We start from the raw sequence: 24,209 nt of genomic DNA, 5'->3' as shown, positions 1-24,209 counted from the left end.
CTCGAGTGAGTTTACTTTGTAGTGAAGTTTTCTGCCGCAGGCATTGCTAGTGTGGCTTTATGTACTCGATTCAATGACCTTTGCGTATAATAAATATTCGGTAGACCTGAAGCCTCAAATTCTCAGAGTTGAATCTCGTGTTTTGTAAGTTTTTATTCAATTAGTCAGTAGTGCAGTAGAGTTACTCAGCTGTTAGTTTTGAGACCAGTGACCATTCTAATCAGGCCGGTTAGGCACTCAGTTCAGTGCGAGCTGCTGCCTGTGGCACATCTCCGGGGCATCAAGCTACGTATTTAGCTTTTCCTGTGTTTTCTTAATGCTATGTATTTGTATAATTACTTTAGGAAGTTTTCTCTCGCCCTCCTTTTTTGCCCTGTAAGTGTAAATTCAGACAGTCTGTAGCTCAGTTGTCATTTCTTCAGAACAGCCAGCTGCACAGTTCATTGAGGGATCAGCACCCCTTGGGGGTTACACCTTCTACATCTACATCTACATCTACATCTGTACTCCGCAAGCCACCCAACGGTGTGTGGCGGAGGGCACTTTACGTGCCACTGTCATTACCTCCCTTTTCTGTTCCACTCGCGTATGGTGCGCGGGAAGAACGACTGCCAGAAAGCCTCCGTGTGCGCTCGAATCTCTCTAATTTTACATTCGTGATCTCCTTGGGAGGTATAAGTAGGGGGAAGCAATATATTCGATACCTCATCCAGAAACACACCCTCTCGAAACCTGGCGAGCAAGCTACACCATGATGCAGAGCGCCTCTCTTGCACAGTCTGCCACTCGAGTTTGTTAAACATCTCCATAACGCTATCACGGTTACCAAATAACCCTGTGACGAAACGCGCTGCTCTTCTTTGGATCTTCTCTGTCTCCTCCGTCAACCCGACCTTGTACGGGTCCCACACTGATGAGCAATACTCGAGTATAGGTCGAACGAGTGTTTTGTAAGCCACCTCCTTTGTTGCGTTCCGCACGGATACTCTCAGATATTTTACAGAAGTAACTGCTACCAGTGTTTGTTCCGCTATCATATAATCATACAATAAAGGATCCTTCTTTCTATGTATTCGCAATACATTACATTTGTCTACGTTAAGGGTCAGTTGCCACTCCCTGCAGCAAGTGCCTATCCACTGCAGATCTTCCTGCATTTCGCTACAATTTTCTAATGCTGCAACTTCTCTGTATACTACAGCATCATCCGCGAAAAGCCGCACGGAACTTCCGACACTATCTACTAGGTCATTTATATATATTGTGAAAAGCAATGGTCCCACAACACTCCCCTGTGGCACACCAGAGGTTACTTTAACGTCTGAAGATGTCTCTCCATTGATAACAACATGCTGTGTTCTGTTTGCTAAAAACTCTTCAGTCCAGTCGCACAGCTGGTCTGATATTCCGTAGGCTCTTACTTTGTTCATCAGTCGACAGTGCAGAACTGCATCGAACGCCTTCCGGAAGTCGAGGAAAATGGCATCTACCTGGGAGCCTGTATCTAATTTTTCTGGGTCTCATGAACAAATAGGAAGGTAACAAATTGCTTATCTAGCTTTCCAGCAGCTGTTATTGTTTACTCTTCAGTTAGTCTTGCTAGGATGGCTAGAATGTGTGCCTGTTGTGGGGATGCAGGAGGAGCTGGTTGCAGTTTGCAGAGAGTTGAACGTGGTTTTATCTGTGATCACTCGCCTTTAGGTTGCTGCCTCAGGGCGTAACGGTGGTGGAGATTGTGGTGTGTCGCACGGGATACCTCGGGTGTCACTCGTTTCGCCCACAGGCTCCGCTTCCGAGGCACCTCGTAGTGCACCCGATGTGTCGGATCCGCCGTCACAGTAGGTCGAATGGCAGGTGGTAATGCATTCGTGTCGCTCGAGGCAGAGGGCCGCTGTGGAGACCGGAGGCCTGACCTCGCCGATAACCCTACGAGTGTACGGCTGGCCACTCCTTCGGCAGAGTCCGAGCAGGTACACGGGGGGAGGGGTTTGCTAGTCATTGGGAGTCCCAGTGTTAGATGCGTTTGGAGCCCCTTAGGCGGATAGCGTTTGGGACTGAAATGAAAGCCAATGAACACTCGGTATGTCTGCCAGGAGTCCTCATCTGAGGCGTACTTGCCTGTCGCTATCGAGTGAGCAGACTGCAGTCGTCTGGAAGTGGTGTCTCACGTCAGCACCGACGACGCCTGTCGCGTGGATTCTGAGGCCACCTCAGTTCTTCCGTGCAGCTTGTAGAGGTGGTGAAGACTCCTGGCTTCACACAAGGGGTGCCAGCAGAGCTCACAGTTTGCAGCATCATTCCCAGAGTTGATCGGGGTCATTTGGTTTGAGGCCAAAAGGAGGTTCTCAGCCAAAGGCTCTGTCTTCTCTGTGACAGTCTTGGCAGCAGATATCTGGACCTGTGTTATTGGTGGGGGTTTGCAGGACTCCCCTGGATAGGTCAGGGGTGCACTACGCAAAGGAAGCAGCTACTCGGATAGCAGAGTACTTGTGGAGTGCACACGGGTTATTTTTAGGCTAGGCGGTAGTTTGAGGTACTCCACTGCGAACTACGGGTACAACCGTGCATACGGGATAGGTTCCCAGGTATGTGTGTGGCTCAAAGACTTCTTAAGTAATATTATCCATTATGCTGTCCTCGACGGTGAGTGTTTATCGGAGGTGGGGTAATGTCAGAGCTCCCCAGGGAAGTACGATAGGAGTCTAGCTATTTTCGGTATACACGAATGATCTGGCAGACAGGGTGGGCATCAATCTGCAGTTGTTCGCTGATGATGCTGTTGTGTACAGGAAGGTGTCGAAGATAAGTGACTGTAGGTTAATACGAGGTGACCTAAACGAAATTTCTAGTTGGTATGATGAATGGCAGCTGGATCTTAATGTAGAAAATTGTAAGCTAATATGGATGAGTAGGAAAATCAATCTCGTAACATTCAGATGCAACATTGGTAGTGTCCTGCTTGACACAGTCATGTTGTTTAAATATACGGGTGTAACGTTGCGAAGCAATACGAAATGGAACGAGCGTGTGAGGATTGTGGTAGGGAACGCAAATGGTCAGTGTCGGTTTGTTGGGAGAACTAGAGCGAAGGATAATTCATCTGTAAAGGAAACTGCATATATGATGCTAGTGTGACCTATTCTTGAATACTGCTCAACTGTTTGGGATCTGTAGCAGGTCAGATTGAAAGAAGCCATCAAAGCAGTTCAGAGGTGAGCTGCTAGATTTGTTGCTGGTAGGTTCAATCGGCATGCGAGTGTTATTGATACGCCTCGGGAGCTCAAGTGTGAACCCCAGAGGGAAGACGACATTCATTTCAGAGAACACTACTGAGAAGATTTAGAGAACCGACATTTGAAGCTGACTGCAGAACGATCATACTGCTGCCAACATATTTTCGTGGAGGGACCACGAAGATATGAGATGAGAAATTAGGGCTCGTATGGAGGCATATAGACATTTGTTTTTCTTTCACTTTATCTGTGAGTGAAACAGGAAAGGAAACGACTAGGTGTGGTAAAGTATACCTTCCACCACAACTCGTATGCTGGCTTGCAGAGTATGGATGTAGATGTAGATGTAGAGAAGGGGAGCATGAATGGTCACACAAGTTTTTTTCATGACCTGTGCAAGAATGTCACCGAGATGCTGAAAGGACTGAACTGGCAGACTCTTGATGAGAGATGGAAACTGTCCCAACAAAGTTGATTTACAGTATTTCAAGAATCAGCTTTAAATGATGATTCTAGGAATATACTACAATCCCCTACATACCGCTCATATAGGGACTGTGAGAATGAGATCATATTAGTTACCAGTACACAAAAGCACTCTATCAATCATTCTTCCTGCGCTCCATACGTGAATGAAACTGGAAGAAACCATAACTGGTACAATGGGACGTACCATCTGCTGTGCACTTCACAGTGGTTTGCAGAGTATAGATGTAGTTGTGGCTGTAGGTGACCTCAAAATTATTCATTATTTTCATGGTGGCAGCAATACCAGCAACCGTTACGAAATTGTTTGGAATGAAAAACAGCCCACAGTTGCACTAATTATGTTTATACCACATCTTGACCATGGTTTCAACTATAATAATATAGCCTTCTTCATAAATCCTAAAAAGTGACCAAAATAACATGTAGACCAGTAATACAATGTATACATAAACTTCTAAGATTATGTATGTGATAAAATATTACTTACATAAGCTTTTAAAAATGAAAAACGTCTTAGCCCAGTGGCTGCGTCACAATGAATAAAATAACTTCAACAGACATAAGCCTGTTTCAATCATAAGTGAAACTGCATATGGCACAGAAATGTTGACTAAAGTGTTACAGGATGGGTGTTTAGGAGCATTGTGTTTCATAAAGGGTGGAGGAAGTTTTTAGGTGTGTGGAAGGTGGAATATGTCATCGAGGCATACTCAGGGAACTACTAAGTGTCGGGGGAGGGGTTGGATAATTTTGGTAGTCACTTTCTCGGCTATAGGTAATTCTGGAATAGGACAAGAGTACCTGTGATACTTTCCTGAGATGGTGCTGGGAATGCCGTTCCAACTGTTGAAAGCCCATAAAAGGCAGGGCCACGTGTGAAAGCAACTATCCTATATACCAGTTGTGCTGCAGTTACTATGCAGCATTCTGTGTGGGCACGAGAAGTAACCTACTGTGTACTTGCACAAATGGCCACTGCCAAACTGCGGCAAACCACAAACTCGACCGTCCAGTTGTCGAACCTGCTGCACGCCACAATACAAAAGACTTTAACAGCTGTTTCACTGTGCGAGCCATTTGGATTCTCCCTTCCAGCAGGAGCTTCTCTGAACTATACAGGTGGGGACTGTCTCCCCTGTGCTCCACACCTCTCCTAACTTGCTCCCACTATCTCACCTTACCTTTCTCCTACTCTCTTCTGCCCACACCACTCCTCCCCTGCCCAGACTGTCTACTAACTCTCCCCCCCCCCCCCCAATCCCATGCAGGATGCAGCAGATATTCTCTCTCTCTCTCTCTCTCTGTCTCTCTCTCTCTCTCTCTCTCTCTCTGTCTCTCTCTCTCTCTCTCTCTCTCTCTCTCTCTCTCTCTCTCTCTCTCCTTCCCTCTCCCTTGCTCTCTTCCCTCCCTGTCTCCTCCTTCATCTCCACCTTCCTTTCCTTTCCTACCCTCAGTACTTGTCTCTGCCTCTTATATGCTCTCCCCTCGGATGAAACCTTGTTGTGCAGGCACTGTGTCATCTGTCAAAGCAGCTGCCTCACACCACCCCACTACCCTCTCTTCATCTTGTATCCCGTTTCCTAGCCCCTTCCCTCCATCTGACAGCCAGCTGCTCCCAATAATTAAGTTATAATTAACAGTCAGTCTCACTGTGGCCACAGGTGTGTATACAGGGTGGCCCACTCAAACCTTCCTGATTTCAAAGAGAGGGGGGGGGGGGGGGGGGGGGACATGATACGACAATGAAAAATGCACCACATCGTAGAGCATCTCAAAGAATTTATTTATTTATCACAACACACCTCTACATGTGAACCATTTGCAGCACGAAGAATATCAAGTATTCAATTTCTTGCCAAGTTCTTTGTAACACATTGAAAAATATATCAGTTCAACCACTTGTTTATAGTGTAAAACACTAATATTGACGCGTTTCGGAAGTCCAGCTTCCATCATCAGAATAATAAAAAGTAAAAGAACCTGTTAACACTCGCTAAAATGGAACATGCACCGGGCGCAATAAAATTGATAATAAAATTAAAACATTGTGGCTACTTCCCTTTTTGCAGCCAGATCTTCCAAGGTGCATCTCCACATAGTCGTCAAAATATAGAAAACTCTAAAATGGTGTCGCCTATGGTGTTCAACTTCCAACCACACGGCTCTCTCCTCTATCGTCGTAAACCGCCTGTGCGTTTAAGTTGATACCACACACCACGTAGCCAAACACGACACTGAAACGTGAGTGAGCTCACGCGTTCCAAGGACCTCATGAAATGATGGTATCCTGCCAAATGCTAAAAATGTAGTTACTAAAAGAAACCAGTGAAATGTTTGAAAAAGTTATTTGTATCACCAGTTAGCTGTTCATTCAGTGTGTTCTGATTATCCACGCTATGTATCATAATTTCCAGCTGTTCTAGTAGATTCAGCTTTTTGCCTTGTCCTGTCTATGTAAAATAACAAGATCCTGATCTATTCCCAACATGGGGTGTCCCGTTTCCCAAATATGCGTGGCTACAGCTGACTTTTCAAAATTATGAAGCCGTAAAGCATCGCTATGTTCTTTGTAACATACTTTAAAGGACCTACCAGTTTGGCCTACATAGCTTGCCTTGCACGTGTTACACTGAATTTTATAAACCCCAGCTCTCTCATATTTATCGCTTTCCTGCTGTAAATTATTTCTTAGTTTAAACCGCAGCGTATTATTGGTGTGAAAAGCGGTATCAACTTTAAAAGGTTTGAAAATGTTAGCCACTTTTTGCGAAATATCACCGAAGTATGGTATTGTGACTCTCGTAATATTATTTGCGGTATTCTTCCTTGCATTCGCGCGCTGTTTCTGTGGTATTAATTTATTGACAACGTTTTGGTGATATCCGTTAGCTCTGCGTAGTTGTTTCACGATATTCAGCTCAGTCATTCTGTCTTCTTCATTCATAGGGACTCTAAAGGCTCCATCTATCAAAGATCTAAAAGCAGAACGTTTCTGGATATTAGGATGGCAGGAATTATTTTGTATCAACACATCAATTGTGGTTGGTTTCCTAATATTTTAAAAACATGTTTTGTTTCCTAATACTTAGGTCGAGAAATTGCAGTTCACCATTTTCCTCATCTTCCACAGTGAATTCAATTTTACCATGTAACTCGTTAAATTTATTTACAATTTCTGCAACTTATTTTTCTTGTCCATCAATAAGCAGCAGCGTATCATCTACACAGCATTTGTAATATACAAAAAGAAAAAGAGATGCACCTTGGAAGACCTGGCTACAACAGGGGAAGTAGCCACGATGTTTTAATTTTATTATCAATTTTATTGTGCCCGGTGCATGTTCCATTTTAGCGAGTTTTAACGAGTGCTTTTACTTTTTATTATTCTGATGATGGAAGCTTGACTTCCGAAACGCGTCAATCGTAGTGTTTTACACTATGAACAAGTGGTTGAGCCGATATATTTTTTAACATTGACATTCACAACCACAACCTCTCATCCAGTATGGATATAATCAAAGTTCTTTGTAACATTTCCTCCGTTATTGTTGCAATCGCATTAGTGATACAATGTCGCAACATAGAAATATCGTCCACTTTGGTCACATACACGTGGTCCTTCGCGAATCCCCACATTAAGAAATTAAGCAGCATAATGTTAGGTGAACGTGGTGGCCAGGCAATGGGTCCTCCGCGTCCGATCTGACGATTGGGAAATTTCGTATCCAGTAACTTGTGAACACCCGTTGACCAATGCGGTGGAGCTCCCTCTTGTTGAAAAATGATGTTGGGTTGCAAATCTTGTATCTGAGGGTTCAGAAACTGCTCCAACATGTCGAGATACACTGACCCATTCTCTATTTGTTCCGCAACGAACAACAGTCCAACAATCGTGTCATGCAATAGCTTGCACCGGACATTTAGTTGAGGGCTATCACAAACTTGTGAATATTATTCCTGTTAACCCTTCCTGATTGATGAAAGGTTGCCTCATCTGAGAATAAACATCTTTCCAGGAAGCTGGCGTCCATATCAATACCCTGCAGCATGTCTGCAGCAAATTGTTGTCGGCGTGGTTTGTCGTTTGGCATCAGATATTGTAGAATTTTCACTTTGTAAGCACACATACGAAGACGCTGGTGAACCACACGATGCGATGTTGATCGAGAACATAAAGTTGCCTAGATGCTTGACGAATTGACTTGTGCAGGCTTCTGAGAAAAGTTTGTCTGATGTCTTCCACTGTCTCTTCTGAAACTCTGTAACGTGCACCACCAGAATGTTGCCGGAAACTTCCTATAACATTCCTTAATTGTTTTCACATCATACACTTGACGATAATTTTTTTGCACAGAAATCAGTGATTTTGTTTCTGCAAACCCTACTACTGCTTGTGTGCACTGCTGTGGAGTCACCATTTTCACTTCATGCGACCATGCTGCACTCTGGCGACAATACTTGAGACTTCTGACGCGGGAATATAGATTCTTTGAGATGCTCTACAATGTGGTGCATTTTTAATTGCCGTATCTACTGTGGTTTTTCTTTCCTAGGTCCTTGAAATCAGGGAGGTTTGAGTGGGACACCCTGTATTTTGGGTATCTCTCTGGTTTGCGTGTGTGTGTGTGTGTGTCGCATGTCCGTATGTACCACGTATCAGTCAGTTTTTTTTTTTAATGTTCAGTTCTGTTATTGTGCTGAAGATTACATATTTCTTCCTCTTTCCATGAACTATAATCGATGCAGCTAGTATCTTCTCCACTCCCGAATTTCTAATGAAGCTAAAGCTATATCTGGGATTTCCTGAGGAAGTGGTGTTGGCCCACTGCTGTTCTATATCTATTTAAAGAATTTGGAAGACCATTTTAGCAGTCCAGATGATGTCATAATTTACTGTCTAGTGAAACCATTAGAAGAACAAAATGAATTACAAAATGATTCAGACAAAATATCTTCACGGTACCAAAGGTGCCAGTCGACCCTGAAAAATAAAAGATGTGAGCTTCTCCGTGTCATCATCATCGACATCATAACAGTGTTGTAGAGTTTCCAGCTGCTGGCTTTGACTGTTTGGAACATAGGCCTCCACATCTGCTTCTGTCTTCCCACCGTCTATCCATCTCCACCTTGGTCCAGGCTGCTCCTCTCTTTCACTCACTGTCCTTCACTCTTTCCTCTCCCCGTCTCTCAGTTTTTTTCACTTTCCTTTCATATTACATATCCATCAGGATATCTTCTTCTCCTCCATTCGCTTAACCCGTTTATGCTACCTAAGCCTCAATTCTTCTGTCCTATGCTGTAATGCTTCCCCTTTCACTAAATACCTGATCCTTTCATTCCTCAACCTGTCATCAAGCTGGATAGTGCAGTGTTTAGCACACTGGACTTTCTTTCGGGAGGACGACACTTCAAACTCTTGTTCAGTCAGCCTGATTTAGGTTTTCTGTGATTTCCCAAAATCGCTCCTTTCAGAAGGACACGGCCAGTTTCGTTCTTGATGCTTCCCCTAATCCAAGCCTCTGCTCCATCACTAATGACCTCGTTCTCGACAGGATGTTAAACACTGATCTCCTCCTCCTCCTCCTCTATCCAGTATAATTTCACAAGAACTGCACCTCACTACCTTGTATTTTACTTCTGTCTCTTCCTTTACTTACCCAATCTCCGAGGCACACATCGCAATTTGAACCTAGTACACTCGATGTACACAGTGCACTCACATCCGTGTGACCTTCGCCTACGTTTGGCGTCAGCGTGCAGTGACGACTCACAGGTGTCAGGTGGCAGCATTAGTAGTGAAAGGTAGAAAGGGCGTTCCAAAAGTTTTGCACAGTTGTCTCTTTTTTTTTTTGCAGGAGGAGACTGAAATTGTTTGTGAACAGACTTGGAACATCTAGCTATACATTGAGACTACTCAATGTAGCATCCATCAGCTGTGACACATCTGGCCCAACATTCTTTCTGTGATGTAAATGCACTTTGGTAACACTCTGGGGATTGACTTTTACACCATTGCTTGACACAGGAAATAAGGTCTTTCTCACTGTCACATGTTTTACTGTGCAGGTGGGCCTTCAGACGACCAAAGAGGTAAAAATCAGACGGAGCCAAGTCCGGACTGTAGGGTGGATGAGGAACAATTTTCTGACCCATTTTCGTGATTTTCTCCTGCATCATAAGGGCTGTACGGTGTCTGGCATTCTCACGGTGTAGTCTGATGAGCTGACCCTGAAGCTGTGGTCTGTGAGTCTTGATGGCATGTCGCAGTTTGTCCAATGACAAACAGTAACGGTCCCGGTTAATTGTGGAACCGGGTTCCAAAAAGTCAATGAAAATGACATCTCACTGGTCCCAGAAGAAGGAGGCCATCACCTTTCGGCCTGCTGTTCGTCAAAGTCTCGTTTTGTTGTACTGAGGGGAACCCGGATGACGCCATTCCACAGATTGGGTTTTGCTCTCAGGTTTGGACAGAAACAACCGTGTTTCAAACTGGGTAATGACGCCGTCAAAACACTGTTTCCACTCTCCAGTAATGGTCTTCACGAGACCCTCGCACACATTCTTCCTCATTGTCTTGATTTCACTTGTCAGTGATCCAGGCACAGATTTTTCTGTACCCTAGTGGCTGTACCAGTAATACCACACTACCCACTGACGAGGAATTTCAGCAAGCTGTCGTGTCATCACACATCTGTCATTTTGGATGATTTGCTCTCCTTATTCACATCACTCACTGCCGTCGATGGTCTACCGCTTCGTGGATTGTCCAGTAGAGAGAAATCACCTTCTTTAAATCTCTGCAACCACTGCTGAATACTGCTGCGATCCACTGTGTCTTCCCCATAAACAGGGAGCAACTTCCTGTGAATCGATGTGACAGAGTCATCGCCACTCTTGAAGAGGAACTCCATCACCGACCGTTGTCGCAACCTGACATCTACTTCACACTCCATTATGACTCACCTGTAAATAAATGAAAATACTTTCGTATACCAACTTATAGCTAAATGTTCCAAATATGGTCACAAAAAATTTCATTCTCTTCCTGCCAAAAATGAAAAATTAGAGATGACTGTGCAAAACATTTTGAACGCCCTTTGTGTATAAATCGGTGCAGTGCAGTCATTATCGTAATGCAGAAATGGAGTGATTTATCTCAGGTGCAAAAGATCACGACTGTTAGGTTTCGGCCCGAGAGTGGAAGCATTTCTGAAACAGCTAAGTTTGTAAACTATTTGTGTTCTGCCGCGGTCGAAATATATCGTGCGTGGCAAAATGTCGCAATCCGAAACCGGCACAGAGGCAACTGCGTGTTCCGAGGGTTATTATGACGGGAGTGAACGACATCTGCGGAGATGTGTACGGGTGAGCAGACGTGCAACCGGTGGGTAGTCGACCACCCCGATGAACCTAGGGGCTACTAACAGTGTCTCTCCGATGACCGTTCGGTGAATGTCGGTGCATACGGCCTTCACAGGAGACATTTAATTCGTGCACCCGGACTGACTGCTGTTCGGCAACAGAGGTTGTAATTTGCATGCCAATACCGCAGCTGGATGTCCGGTGATCTGCATTAACTTCTGGCGCTACAAAGAATTTCTCCCACCGTCCTTACGTCTCAGTCCCGTTGCTCTCCCATTCGTGGAGACAACAAAATTTTTAGGTGTTACATCTGACAGGAAACTTAGCTGGTCTCCACATGTCATATTTGGCTGCCCGTTGTACCCGTTCTCTAAATGTCCTCCGTGTTCTCAGCGGTACGTCATGGGGAGCAGATCGAACCGTGTTACTTCGCCTATATCGGTCGATCGTCCGATCAAAGCTGGATTATGGGAGCTTTGTATACTCCTCTGCACGGCCGTCCATCTTACGCCACTTCAACTCTATACTAGTCCCTTCGAGAGTCGTCATGCTGAAGCCGGTGAATTGCCACTAACCTACCGACGCGATATACTGCTTTGTCGGTATGCCTGCCGGCTATTGTCAGTGCCCGACCACCCGTCTTATCGTTCCTTTTTTGACGACTGTCTCGACCGTCAATAGGGGTTGTATGTATCTGCCCTGCTACCCCCTGGAGTTCACTTTCGTCGCCTCCTTCAGCACCTTGATTTTTCACTCCCTGCAACCTTTCGAGTGGGCGAGAGCCAAACGCCACCTTGGCTCCAGGCTCAGGTTTGCGCTCACCTTGACCTCAGCTCGCTCCCAAAGGAGGTTACCCCCGCTTCAGTATACCGCTCCCACTTTGTCGAACTTCATTCGAAGTTCATTAATATGTTCTTCATTTATACAGATGTCTCTAAGACCGATGATGGTGTCGGGTGTTCCTTTATTGTTGGGGCACACAGTTTCAAATACCGGCTCCATGGCCATTGTTCGCTCTTCACAGCTGAGCTATTTGCCCTCTCAGGGTGTCTACGACCCGGGACAACTGGGAGATCCAGGAATAACTCAGTAATTTTTTCATCCAGGAGGAAACCAGGAAAAACCCGGGATTTTTTTAGAATTCCAGGAATTTTTCGTTGTTTAAGTTTTCAGTTAATTTTTTGTAATTCTGACTGGTAAGAACCGATACTCTAACAAAGCATATTACTGTATCCAGCTACTACAGAATAATACTGCAGCATTAAAACATGAACAAGAGAGGAGAAACGAAAATAAAACTTAAATTGCAAAGGAAATGCGCCATATAAAATGACAGTGCTCTTACAAGCGTCTGCCAACAGCAGAATATGTCAAAGGCCTTTTAGTACCTTCTCCTGCTCCTGGCTACTTTTAGTACCTTCTCCTGCTCCTGGCTACAGAAATTTGTCTGTTGGCTGTCTAAGTAGCAGTAGCAGTAACCAGCCACGTGGTACCCGGAAAAATTTACTGGCGCGCCCAATCTGTCAGATTCACGCGTGCGCAGCAGGCCCGTATCTAGGCAAACCGGGGTATCTGAACCGGGTGGCAATTTCGGGGGGAGGGGCAAATTCATATTCTTGAGGGAAAATCCTTGTTTCACATAGCATCTAGCATCCAGAGCATGTCAGTCTATCGATGATTCATATGATTTTGAAACACACCCCTGCTGGTATTTGAACACATTCTAATTGATTTCTGAATGAATTAGTTGATTTTTGAATGCGTGCATATTGTACGTGATGTCTCTACCAACTGCAGACAAAATGGGACGGGGCTATACGAGCTGAGCGGAATAAAACCGAACCGGAGAATGCCAACTGCTGCTTGTTTATGTGGTTGATTCGGTTTGCAAATGTTCAGCGTTGTTATAATCACTAGCGAAATCCGTAGATTCAGACTACCAGAGTGGAAATAAACGACTAACAGGAATAACGTGTAAGAAAGATTACATATTATCTCCTCGGTGTATCCAAGAAAGTAAAATTTTGACAGAAAATTTTTGTCCAGATCATTACACTAGAGAGTGCCAGATGCAGTCCCCGGCTAGCAGCCGCTTAAGTTCCATTCTGGAAGTAGCGCGGGAAACGCATTTTACGAACTCGTAATAACGCCTAACCGGTGAATAATCGCTGGATAACTAAACCGGTGATTGTGGCAGGGTTAGTAAAGTTAACCGGAGAATGAGTTTTGACAGTCGTAGGAATAGTTACAGAATTAGTGATGACGAGACTGTTTGTTAGAATGAGGAAGGAGAAGAAACGGGGACGTCAAACAGATTATGGAATAATATGACGATTCCAAATTTATACAAAAATTTCGTTCTACTACTTTTTGGTCTCGTGCATGAGAAACTGAAGCATATGTATGAAATTTGAAACTATTTCCTAACATAAAGCTTTTTGATTGTAGTATGCCAAATAGGTATTTCATATTGGTACTTTGTGAATTATATTCTGTTGTACTACAAAAATGATCGTTATTGCCAAAACAGTCTCACTTATTTGGTGTGTTTTACAATTGCTGCAATATTAGAAAGGCCTATTTTGTTTCATCCAGCAACAGGGGCAACATAGATGTAATCAGATCGAGAAACCACACCAGGGTTAAGTACTATTTCTATTAACAGCTTTTTCAGTATTAGACAACGCTGCTGTATAAAACCATATCCATTCAAAGGATACGTCTTACAGTTCCGAGAGAAAGTATGCTACTACTTTACACAGAAAAAGTGTATTTTCATCCGGAAGAAAATTTATTTTTAACCGGGAGATCAGGTAAAAATCCGGGCATTTTTTTTTCCTTGTCCGTGTATACACCCTGCCTCTACCAGGCTGTTCTTTACACCCTGCTGCCACCGACATTCTGCTTATGTCATCTGCTCCGATTCCCTGAGTGCCATCCAGAGCCACAGTGATCCGTATCCAGTTCACCCTTTCGTGCACCGGATCCAACGCTCTCTTCAGCAGCTGGCAGACGACGGTTCTCCGATTAACTTTATGTGGGTTCCTGGCCATGTCGGTATCCCTGGGAATGAAACTGCAGATGTCACGGCCAAGGCTGCGGTCCTCCATCCTCGGACAGCTTCTTGTTGTGTGCCTTCATCTGATTGTTGTAGCAAGGTCATTTGTCAGCGCATTTTGTCACTGTGGCATGCCGATTGGGCTGCACTTACGGACAACAAGCTTCGGGCCTCGAAACCTCTTCCCACGGCTCGGACGACCTCTTCACGCCCTTCTCGGCGGGAGGAGGTCGTTTTGGCCCGGTTACGAATTGGACACTGCCGGTTCAGCCACCGCCATCTACCGACGGCTGTACCGGTGCCATTCTGCCCGTGTGGGCGATTGCTGACGGTACTCCACATTTTAACATCCTTTCCGAATTTTAATACACTGCGCGTTGATATTGGCCTGCCGTGTACTCTGGATGAAATTTTAGCGGATGACCCAGGAGCAGCTGCTCGCATTCTTCGTTTTATCCACTTGACAAACCTGTCTCAGGACATTTGATTATGCTGTTTTCTTTTAATCCCTTGCCTGTTAATGTGCTTTTAATAGTGTTGTCCCTTTTAGTTGCTGTTTTAACATTGTGCCTCGCATTGCATGCAGTGTGTGAGACGAGCCACTGCGTACGTGTGTGGTTCGAAGAACACCGAGACGAGTTTACCGTACTCCCCTGGCGACCGGCCTCCTAGTGCTGTCTGCTACACGTATGCGAAGTGCAAGTTATGTAGTAAACATCTCCCATATGTTCTTAATATTATAGTTCTTAAATTTGAGTGTTTTTTTTTTCTCTATTTATGTGGTTCATTCATGCTTTTCTGTAACTGTAAAGTGTTGTCAGGCAGCCTGTAGCACAGTTTTCATTTCTGTTTAACAGCCAGCTTCATCTCTCCTAAGGTGTCAATCTCCACAGCTGACCCTTCAGGAGGTTAGCAAGTTGCATATCTAGATTTCTGTCTGCACTTTCAAAAGTCACTTTTTCACTTAGTCTCGCTAGTATCGGTAGGACGTGTGCACGCCGTGTGCAGATGCGAGACCGGCTGGCTACAGTTTTTGAACAGCCGAGTGTTCTTTTGGCAACGGTCAGTCGTCTTCAGACTGCTGCCTCGTGTATAGTGGTGGCGGAGATTCTGACATTGCACGAGTTGTCTCAGATGTCGCTCGTTTTGCCCCTGGGTCCGCCCTCACAGCAGGGTGAGTGGTGGGCGGTAACGCGTCTGCGACGCTCGAGGCGGAGGCCGGTGTGGAGACTGGCCTCCTGGCCCCACCTCTTCACTCTGCGGCTGGACAGCTGGCTGGGTCCGAGCAGGCACACGCGGGGAGGCTTTATAAGTTATTGGAAACTCCAATGTTAGGTGCACTATAGAGCCTCCTAGGCAGATATTATTCGAGGCCAGAAAGAAAGTCGGCGTGCACTCGGTATATGTGCCAGGGCGCCTCATCCGAGACGTGGAGGAGGCCTCGCCTGCGCCTATCGAGTGTACGAGTTGCAGTTACCTGCGAGTTGTGGCTCGTGTCGGCACCGATAGTGCCTGTCGCGTGGGTTCTGAGGCCGTTCTCAGTCAGTAAAGGCTGCCGGTGGAGGTAACGTGCGAGTGGAGCTCGCAATTTGCAGCACCGTTCCCAGAGTCGGCGGGGGTCCTTCGGTTTGCAGCCGTGTGGAGGGCCTCGGCCAAAGGCTTTGTTGTCTCTCTGACATTCTTGGTTGCAGTCTTTTAGACTTGCATTATCCTGTAGGGAATTGCAGGGCTTCCCTTTGATAGGTGAGGGGTGCACAGGGCTTCCCTTTGATAGGTGAGGGGTGCACAGGGCTTCCCTTTGATAGGTGAGGGGTGCACAGGGCTTCCCTTTGATAGGTGAGGGGTGCACAGGGCTTCCCTTTGATAGGTGAGGGGTGCACAGGGCTTCCCTTTGATAGGTGAGGGGTGCACAGGGCTTCCCTTTGATAGGTGAGGGGTGCACAGGGCTTCCCTTTGATAGGTGAGGGGTGCACAGGGCTTCCCTTTGATAGGTGAGGGGTGCACAGGGCTTCCCTTTGATAGGTGAGGGGTGCACAGGGCTTCCCTTTGATAGGTGAGGGGTGCACAGGGCTTCCCTTTGATAGGTGAGGGGTGCACAGGGCTTCCCTTTGATAGGTGAGGGGTGCACAGGGCTTCCCTTTGATAGGTGAGGGGTGCACAGGGCTTCCCTTTGATAGGTGAGGGGTGCACAGGGCTTCCCTTTGATAGGTGAGGGGTGCACAGGGCTTCCCTTTGATAGGTGATGGGTGCACAGGGCTTCCCTTTGATAGGTGAGGGGTGCACACACAAAGGTAGCAGCTACTCGGTGAGCAGAGTGCTTGTGGAGTGCAAATGGGATTTTTTAGGCAAGGTGGTAGCAGAGTGTTTCCAAATTTACTGCCCTTCTCATGCTCAAATCATTTTCAGAACTGAGAACTGGCTGAAACTCGAAATAGGAAGATCTGAGATGTACAGTGATTCGTGGCATACGTATCGGAAAGGCGGATTCGACACCGTGGGTTGGGATGTGATATAGCAGTCGACAAAAATATTTTCTCTACTGATGTAGAATTTCAGTGTGACAGTTACTGTATCTGGTCACGTATAACAGCCCTAGATGAAATCGAAATAATTGTCGGACGCTTTGACCGGCTACCCGATTCCGCTGTGACGGTTTTAGAGTCATTTGTACAAAGTCTTAAGGTCAGCAGTGCAGAAATACCCAGATCGTGCAATATTAGTTGGAGGTGATTTTAACCTACCAAGTCTAGACTGGGACATTTACAGATTCATTGCAGGGGGTACAGTGTGAAGTTCTTTTGAACACATTTTCTAAAAACTGTCTTGATCAGCTAGTTTGACAGCCCACTTACAGTAGAAGTATTTCAGACCTCATAGCTACAAGCACGCCTAACCTAATAGACAGCATCAGTATAGAGACAGGAATTAGTGACCATTATGTCGTCATAGCGAGTTTTGGTTGCTAAAGTTAATAAATCAGTCGAGAAGGGTAGGAGAGTATTTCTGCCAGAAAGATCATATAGACAGTTGAAACTTACTGGCAGATGAAAATTGTGTGCCAGATCGATACTCGAACTCGGGAGATTTGCCTTTTGTGGGCAAGTGCTCTACCAACTGAACCATGTCTCCGCAATATCCGTTCGTTCAGGAGTTCTAGTCCTGCAAGGTATGCAGGAGAGCTTCTGTAAAGTTTGGAAGGTAGGAGATGAGGTAGTGGCAAAAGTAAAGCTGTGAGGACGGGGCGTGAGTCGTGCTTGGGTAGCTCAGTTGGTAGAGCACTTGCCGGCAAAAGGCAAAGGTCTCGAGTTCGAGTCTTGGCCCGGCACACAGTTTTAATCTGCCAGGAAGTTTCATATCAGTGCACACTCTGCTGCAGAATGTAAATCTCATGCTGGATATAGACAGTTGTTAGAATCCCACTGAGACAATGAACTGACATCATTTAGTTCCATTATGATGGATGTAGAGGAATTAAGGGCAAGGTTTAAATGGATTGTAAATCCTTCTCTGAAGAAGGATCTGCCAAGTAAGTGGATTAAGGATGGAAAAGACCCACTGTAGTTTAACAATGAAATTCGAAAAATGTTGATAAAGGAAAGGCTGTTGCACTCTCAGATCGAAGGAGAATGTGCAAATGATGACAGGCAGAAGTTAATAGAAATTTGTGTGTCAATAAAAAGACAGATGCACAAAGATTACAACAGTTACTACCGTGATACCTTAGCAGTGTATTTTGTCGAGAAACTGAGAAAATTCTGGTCCTAAGTAAAATTGATAATTGGATATAAGGCTTCAGCCCAGTCACTTGTTGACCAGTCTGGTGTGGCAGTAGAAGACAGCAAAAGTGAAGAAGTAGTTTTAAATTTCGCATCTAAGAAATTGTATACACATGAGAATCGATCAAATGTACCGTCATTTGACTGTCGCATCGACTCCCGTGTTGAGGACATAATAATAAGCATTTCTGGTGCAGAAAAACAACTGAAAGAGTTAAAAGCAAATACGTTGCCAGATCCAGATGGAATCAAAATTTGGTTTTACAAAGAGTACTCTACAGCATTGGTCCCTTATTCAGCTTGCATTTATCGCAAATCTCCTGTGCGGTGCAAAGTACTAAGCGACTGGAAAAAGGTGCAGGTGACTTCTGTGTATAAGAAGGGTAAAAGAACGGACCCACAATAATTACAGACCAATATCCCTAACTTCTGTTTGCTGCAGAATCCTTGAACATATTTTCAGTTCAATTATAATTAACTTTCTTGAGACTCTTAATCTTATGTCCGCAAATCAATATGGTTTTAGAAATCCTCATTCTTGTGAAACTCAGCTTGCCCTTTTCTCACATAATGTACTGCAAACATTGGATGAGAGGCAATGGACAGATTCCGTATTTCTAGATTTCCATAAAATATTTGACACAATGCCACAAAGCTGAATTTGAACAAAGTCACAAGCATACACAATGGGTTTTTAGGTATGTGAGTGGCTCAAAGATTTACTGAGTAAGAGAACCCAGTAAATTGTCCCCGACGGTGACTCTTCGTCAGAGACGAGGGTATTGTCAGGAGTGCCCCAAGGAGTGTGACAGGGGCGCTGTTACATTATACGAGGTCTGTCTAAAAAGTATCCGACCTTTGATTCCCCCCCCCCCCTCCCCCCCCCCCCCTTTCCAGGTCAGATTACAGGAAAATATCGAAGTAATTCGAAGGCGGGCTGCTTGGTTTGTTACCGGTAGGTTCGAACGACACGTAAATTTTCTGGGGATGCTTCAAGAACTCGAATGAGAATCCCCAGATGGAAGGCGACATTTTTTCCGATAAACACTGTTGAGAAAATTTAGAGCACAAGCGTTTGAAGCTGACTGCCAAACAATTCTCCTGCCACCAACATGCATTGCGCATAGTGGCCGCAGAGATAAGATTAGAGAGAGTGGGCTCGATACGGAGGCATAGAGACGGTCGTTTTTCCCTCGCTCTGTTTGTGAGTGGAACAGGGAAGCATATGACTGACAGTGGTACAGCATGCCCTTTGCCACGCAACATACGGTGGCTTTGCAGTATGCTCGTAGGTGCAGACGTAAGCCACTAGGACGGGCTGCTTGCACCGCAGATCTTCAGCCCAGAAACCTAGCGCAGCTGGCCACATCGCGGAGTCGGCACAGCTGGACACCCCTGTCGGTATCTGCCCAAATGTCGTTTGCACACTTCTTGCACGTCTCACTGTGGGACTGTGATTGCTGTGTTCGGATGAGGGCTGAGTTGGCATCCCTTCGCTCACAGCTGCAAGCGGCGCTGACTTCGGTCGCGCAGCTTGAGGCTGTTGCCAATGGGCACCACTGTGGGGAGCTGGACTTGGGTATCACGGGGATGTCAACCTTGTCCCATCTGTCCCCAGATCGGTCTTCCGCTGTGGTTGCCCCGGTTGCTGCCCGCAGTGGGGCTGAGCCCTCGCCTGTGGTTGACTGGGAGGTCGTTCCAAGGCGTGGCAGGCAGCGAAAGACGTCCCCGGAGGCTGATCAGAAAGCCTCCCCGGTGCGTCTGACAAACAGGTTTCAGGCACTGTCTCTGGCTGAGCATGATGCAGCTGCCTGCCCTGTTTCAGAGGATGATTCTCAGCCTTCAAGGTCCGGGCAATTGCAGAGGGTGGGCTTATTGGTAGTTGGGAGCTCCAATGTTAAGCGCATAATGGGGCCCCAGGGGTATGGCAGCTAAGGAGGGGAAGAAATCCAGTGTGCACTCCGTGTGCATTCCGGGTGGAGTCATTCCTGATGTGGAAAGGGTCCTTCCGGATGCCACGAAGAGCACAGGGTGCAGCCAGCTGCAGGTGGTGGGACATGTCGGCACTAATGACGTGTGTCGCTTTGGATCTGAGGAAATTCTCTCTGGATTCCAGCGGCTATCTGATTTGGTGAAGGCTGCCGGTCTTGCTTACGAGATGAAGGCAGAGCTCACCATCTGCAGCATCGTTGACAGAACTGACTGCGGACCTTTGGTGCAGAGCCGGGTGGAGGGTCTGAATCAGAGGCTCAGACAGTTTTGCGACCGTGTTGGCTGCAGATTCCTTGACTTGCGCCATAGGGTGCTGAATAGGTCAGGAGTTCACTACACTCAGCTGGCGGCTACACGGGTAGCGGAGGCTGTGTGGCGTGGACTGGGCAGTTTTTTAGGTTAGAAGGCCTCGGGAAAGTACAGGGTGGGCTGCAATCTCAAAGGGTGCATGACAAATACAGGACGTGCTTGGATCAAGGAACAGTCGGAATTGTAGTTGTAAATTGTTGTAGTTGTGCTGGGAAAGTCCCTGAAAGCGCTAATAGAAAGCACAGAACCTGAAATCGTTATAGGTACAGAAAGCTGGCTAAAGCCTGAAATAAGTTCTGCAGAAATTTTTACCAAGTCTCAGACGGTGTTCAGGAAAGATAGATTAGGCAGAATTGGTGGTGGAGTGTTTGTGTCTGTCAGTAGTGGTTTATCTTGTAGTGAAGTTGAAGTAGATACTCTGTGCGAATTGGTATGGGTGGAGGTTATACTTAACAGCCGAACTAAGTTAATAATTGGCTCCTTCTACCGACCCCCAGACTCCGATGATATAGTTGCTGAACAGTTCAGAGAAAATGTGAGTCTCGTAACAAATAAATACCCCACTCAAATACGGTTATAGTTGGTGGGGACTTCAACCTTCCCTCGATATGTTGGCAAAAATACTTGTTCAAAACCAGTGGTAGGCAGAAAACATCTTCTGAGATTGTCCTAAATGCTTACTCCAAAAATTATTTTGAGCAGTTAGTCCATGAACCCATGCGAATTGTAAATGGTTGCGAAAACACACTTGACCTCTTAGCCACAAACAATCCAGAGCTGATAGAGAGCATCATGACTTATACAGGGATTAGTGTTCACAAGGTCATTGTAGCTAGGCTCAATACCGTTTCTTCCAAATCCACCAGAAACAAACGCAAAATAATTTTATTTAAAAAAGCGGATAAAGTGTCACTAGAAGCCTTCCTAAGAGACAATCTCCATTCCTTCCGAACTGACTATGCAAATGTAGACGAGATGTGGCTCAAATTCAAAGATATAGTAGCAACAGCAATTGAGAGATTCATACCTCATAAATTGGTAAGAGATGAAGCTGATCCCCCATGGTACACAAAACAGGTCCGAACGCTGTTGCAGAGGCTACGGAAAAAGCATGCGAAGTTCAGAAGAACGCGAAATCCCGAAGATTGGCTAAAATTTACAGCCGCACGAAATTTGGCACGGACTTCAATGCGAGATGCCTTTAATAGGTTCCACAACGAAACATTGTCTCGAAATTTGGTAGAAAATCTGATGAAATTCTGGTCGTATGTAAAGTACACAAGCGGCAAGACGCAGTCAATACCTTCGCTGCGCAGTGCCGATGGTACTGTTACCGACGACTGTGCCGCTAAAGCGGAGTTATTGAACGCAGTTTTCCGAAATTCCTTTACCAGGGAAGACAAATGGAATATTCCAGAATTTGAAAGACGAACAGCTACTGCCATGAGTTTCTTAGAAGTAGATACCTTAGGGGTTGCGAAGCAACTCAAATCGCTTGATACGGGCAAGTCTTCAGGTCCAGATTGTATACCGACTAGGTTCCTTTCAGATTACGCTGATACAATAGCTCCCTACTTAGCAAGCATATATAACCGCTCGCTCACCGATAGATCTGTACCTACAGATTGGAAAATTGCGCAGGTCACACCAGTGTTTAAGAAGGGTAGTAGGAGTAATCCATCGAACTACAGACCTATATCATTGACGTCGGTTTGCAGTAGGATTTTGGAGCATATACTGTATTCAAACATTATGAATCACCTCGAAGGGAACGATCTATTGATATGTAATCAGCACGGTTTCAGAAAACATTGTTCTTGTGCAACGCAGCTAGCTCTTTATTCACATGAAGTAATGGCCGCTATCGACAGGGGATCTCAAGTTGATTCCGTATTTCTAGATTTCCGGAAAGCTTTTGACACCGTTCCTCACAAGCGACTTCTAATCAAGCTGCGGGCCTGTGGGGTATCGTCTCAGTTGTGCGACTGGATTCGTGATTTCCTGTCAGGAAGTTCGCACTTCGTAGTAATAGACGGCAAATTGTCGAGTAAAACTGAAGTGATATCAGGTGTTCCCCAGGGAAGCGTCCTGGGACCTCTGCTGTTCCTGATCTATATAAATGATCTGGGTGACAATCTGAGCAGTTCTCTTAGGTTGTTCGCAGATGATGCTGTAATTTACCGTCTAGTAATATCATCCGAAGACCAGTATCAGTTGCAAAGTGATTTAGAAAAGATTGCTGTATGGTGTGGCAGGTGGCAGTTGACGCTAAATAACGAAAAGTGTGAGGTGATCCACACGAGTTCCAAAACAAATCCTTTGGAATTCGATTACTCGATAAATAGTACAATTCTCGAGGCTGTCAATTCAACTGAGTACCTGGGTGTAAAAATTACGAACAACTTCAGTTGGAAAGACCACATAGATAATATTGTGGGGAAGGCGAGCCAAAGGTTGCGTTTCATTGGCAGGACACTTAGAAGATGCAACAAGTCCACTAAAGAGACAGCTTACACTACACTCGTTCGTCCTCTGTTGGAATATTGCTGCGCGGTGTGGGATCCTTGCTGGGTGGGATTGACGGAGGACATCGAAAGGGAACAAAAAAGGGCAGCTCGTTTTGTATTATCATGTAGTAGGGGAGAGAATGTGGCAGATATGATACGCGAATTGGAATGGAAGTCATTACAGCAAAGACGTTTTTCGTTGCGGCGAGATCTATTTACGAAATTTCAGTCACCAACTTTCTCTTCCGAATGCGAAAATATTTTGTTGAGCCCAACCTACATAGGTAGGAATGATCATCAAAATAAAATAAGAGAAATCCGAGCTTGAACAGAAAGGTTTAGGTGTTGGTTTTTCCCGCGCGCTGTTCGGGAGTGGAATGGTAGAGAGATAGTATGATTGTGGTTCAACGAGCCTTCTGCCAAGCACTTAAATGTGAATTGCAGACTAATCATTTAGATGTAGATGTTTTGAGGTCCGTCCGTGCGCCTTGACAGGCTTCTAACACACTTCTGGAATGCTTCTGCTTGCGTCCCCCACTAATTTATTTCTGGGGTATCTTTCATTCTCCTGCATTAAGCTTCCCAAATACTTCAAATTCTTCATCTTCCTCAGTCGTTTCCCTACAACTGTGGGTTAGTTGGTGCCCAGATTAGGTACAGATTTTACCAGTGACACAGAATCTTACTTTATAACTTCTAAGCTTTATGTGAAAATAAATAAAGAAACTTTTATAAGCAGCCAAAACAGTGTTTTTCACAAAATACTCACAATGATCGTGGACCGTCGGGAAATTCATATCCTCGTTTGATTACCGTTGCTTGCATCTTTCCTTCACAAATTACTGTTCTACTCTTATCATTATCTTATCCATCGCCACAGTGAAGAGCAGAGGTGAAAGTGCACTTCTCCGCCTCAAGTCATTTTTCAGTTACAGCCAGTCCGATCTCTCTCCCCTTCCACTTCCACACAACTCAAGCTCCCATTGTAGATTTCACTATTTCTGCTATTCCACTCCTCTGTTGCCCAGAGAGTTTCATACTGTATCTATTCACACACATGCAATGCATACATCCGTGCCCCCCCCCCTCCCCCCCCCCCCCACCCCCACCGCACCCCCGCCCCACACACACACACACACACACACACACACACACACTCACTTTTTTTTTAGTGTTTAGAAAGTCCGTCAGTAGACAAAGACCTATTTCATATTCATGGTGGAATTCCTTTAGCAGTCTTACAGTGAAAATTTGTTCTATACATGTGCATTAAAAATAAGTTTCTGGTAAATTTTGGTTACACAGCACTTGACACAACTGTAAAGATTGTCGGTTTAAAATAATACCTGCAAATTACAATGGTAACAACCTAAAGTGGATGCATTACGTAGAAAATAATGTGCGGAGAGGGGCGGGCGAAGGCAAGCTAAAGACGGTGTTTTATTGGAAGAACTCTTTGAAGAGGTACCTACAAGTGAGAAAT

The 24,209-nt window shown here is 45.4% G+C and overlaps 1 protein-coding gene across 4 annotated transcripts in view; it reads left to right on the top strand.

The window, feature by feature from the left end:
• The window catches only part of LOC124553594 (zinc finger protein 436-like), a 214,855-nt gene that overhangs the window by 188,740 nt on the left and 1,906 nt on the right, over positions 1-24,209 (top strand). The window lies entirely within an intron of this gene.

The sequence above is a fragment of the Schistocerca americana genome, chromosome 11 (assembly GCF_021461395.2).
Source record: "Schistocerca americana isolate TAMUIC-IGC-003095 chromosome 11, iqSchAmer2.1, whole genome shotgun sequence".
Lineage (NCBI taxonomy): Eukaryota > Metazoa > Arthropoda > Insecta > Orthoptera > Acrididae > Schistocerca > Schistocerca americana.
Note: the sequence above shows the minus strand (reverse complement) of the source record. Positions and strands in the feature narration are given on the sequence as shown.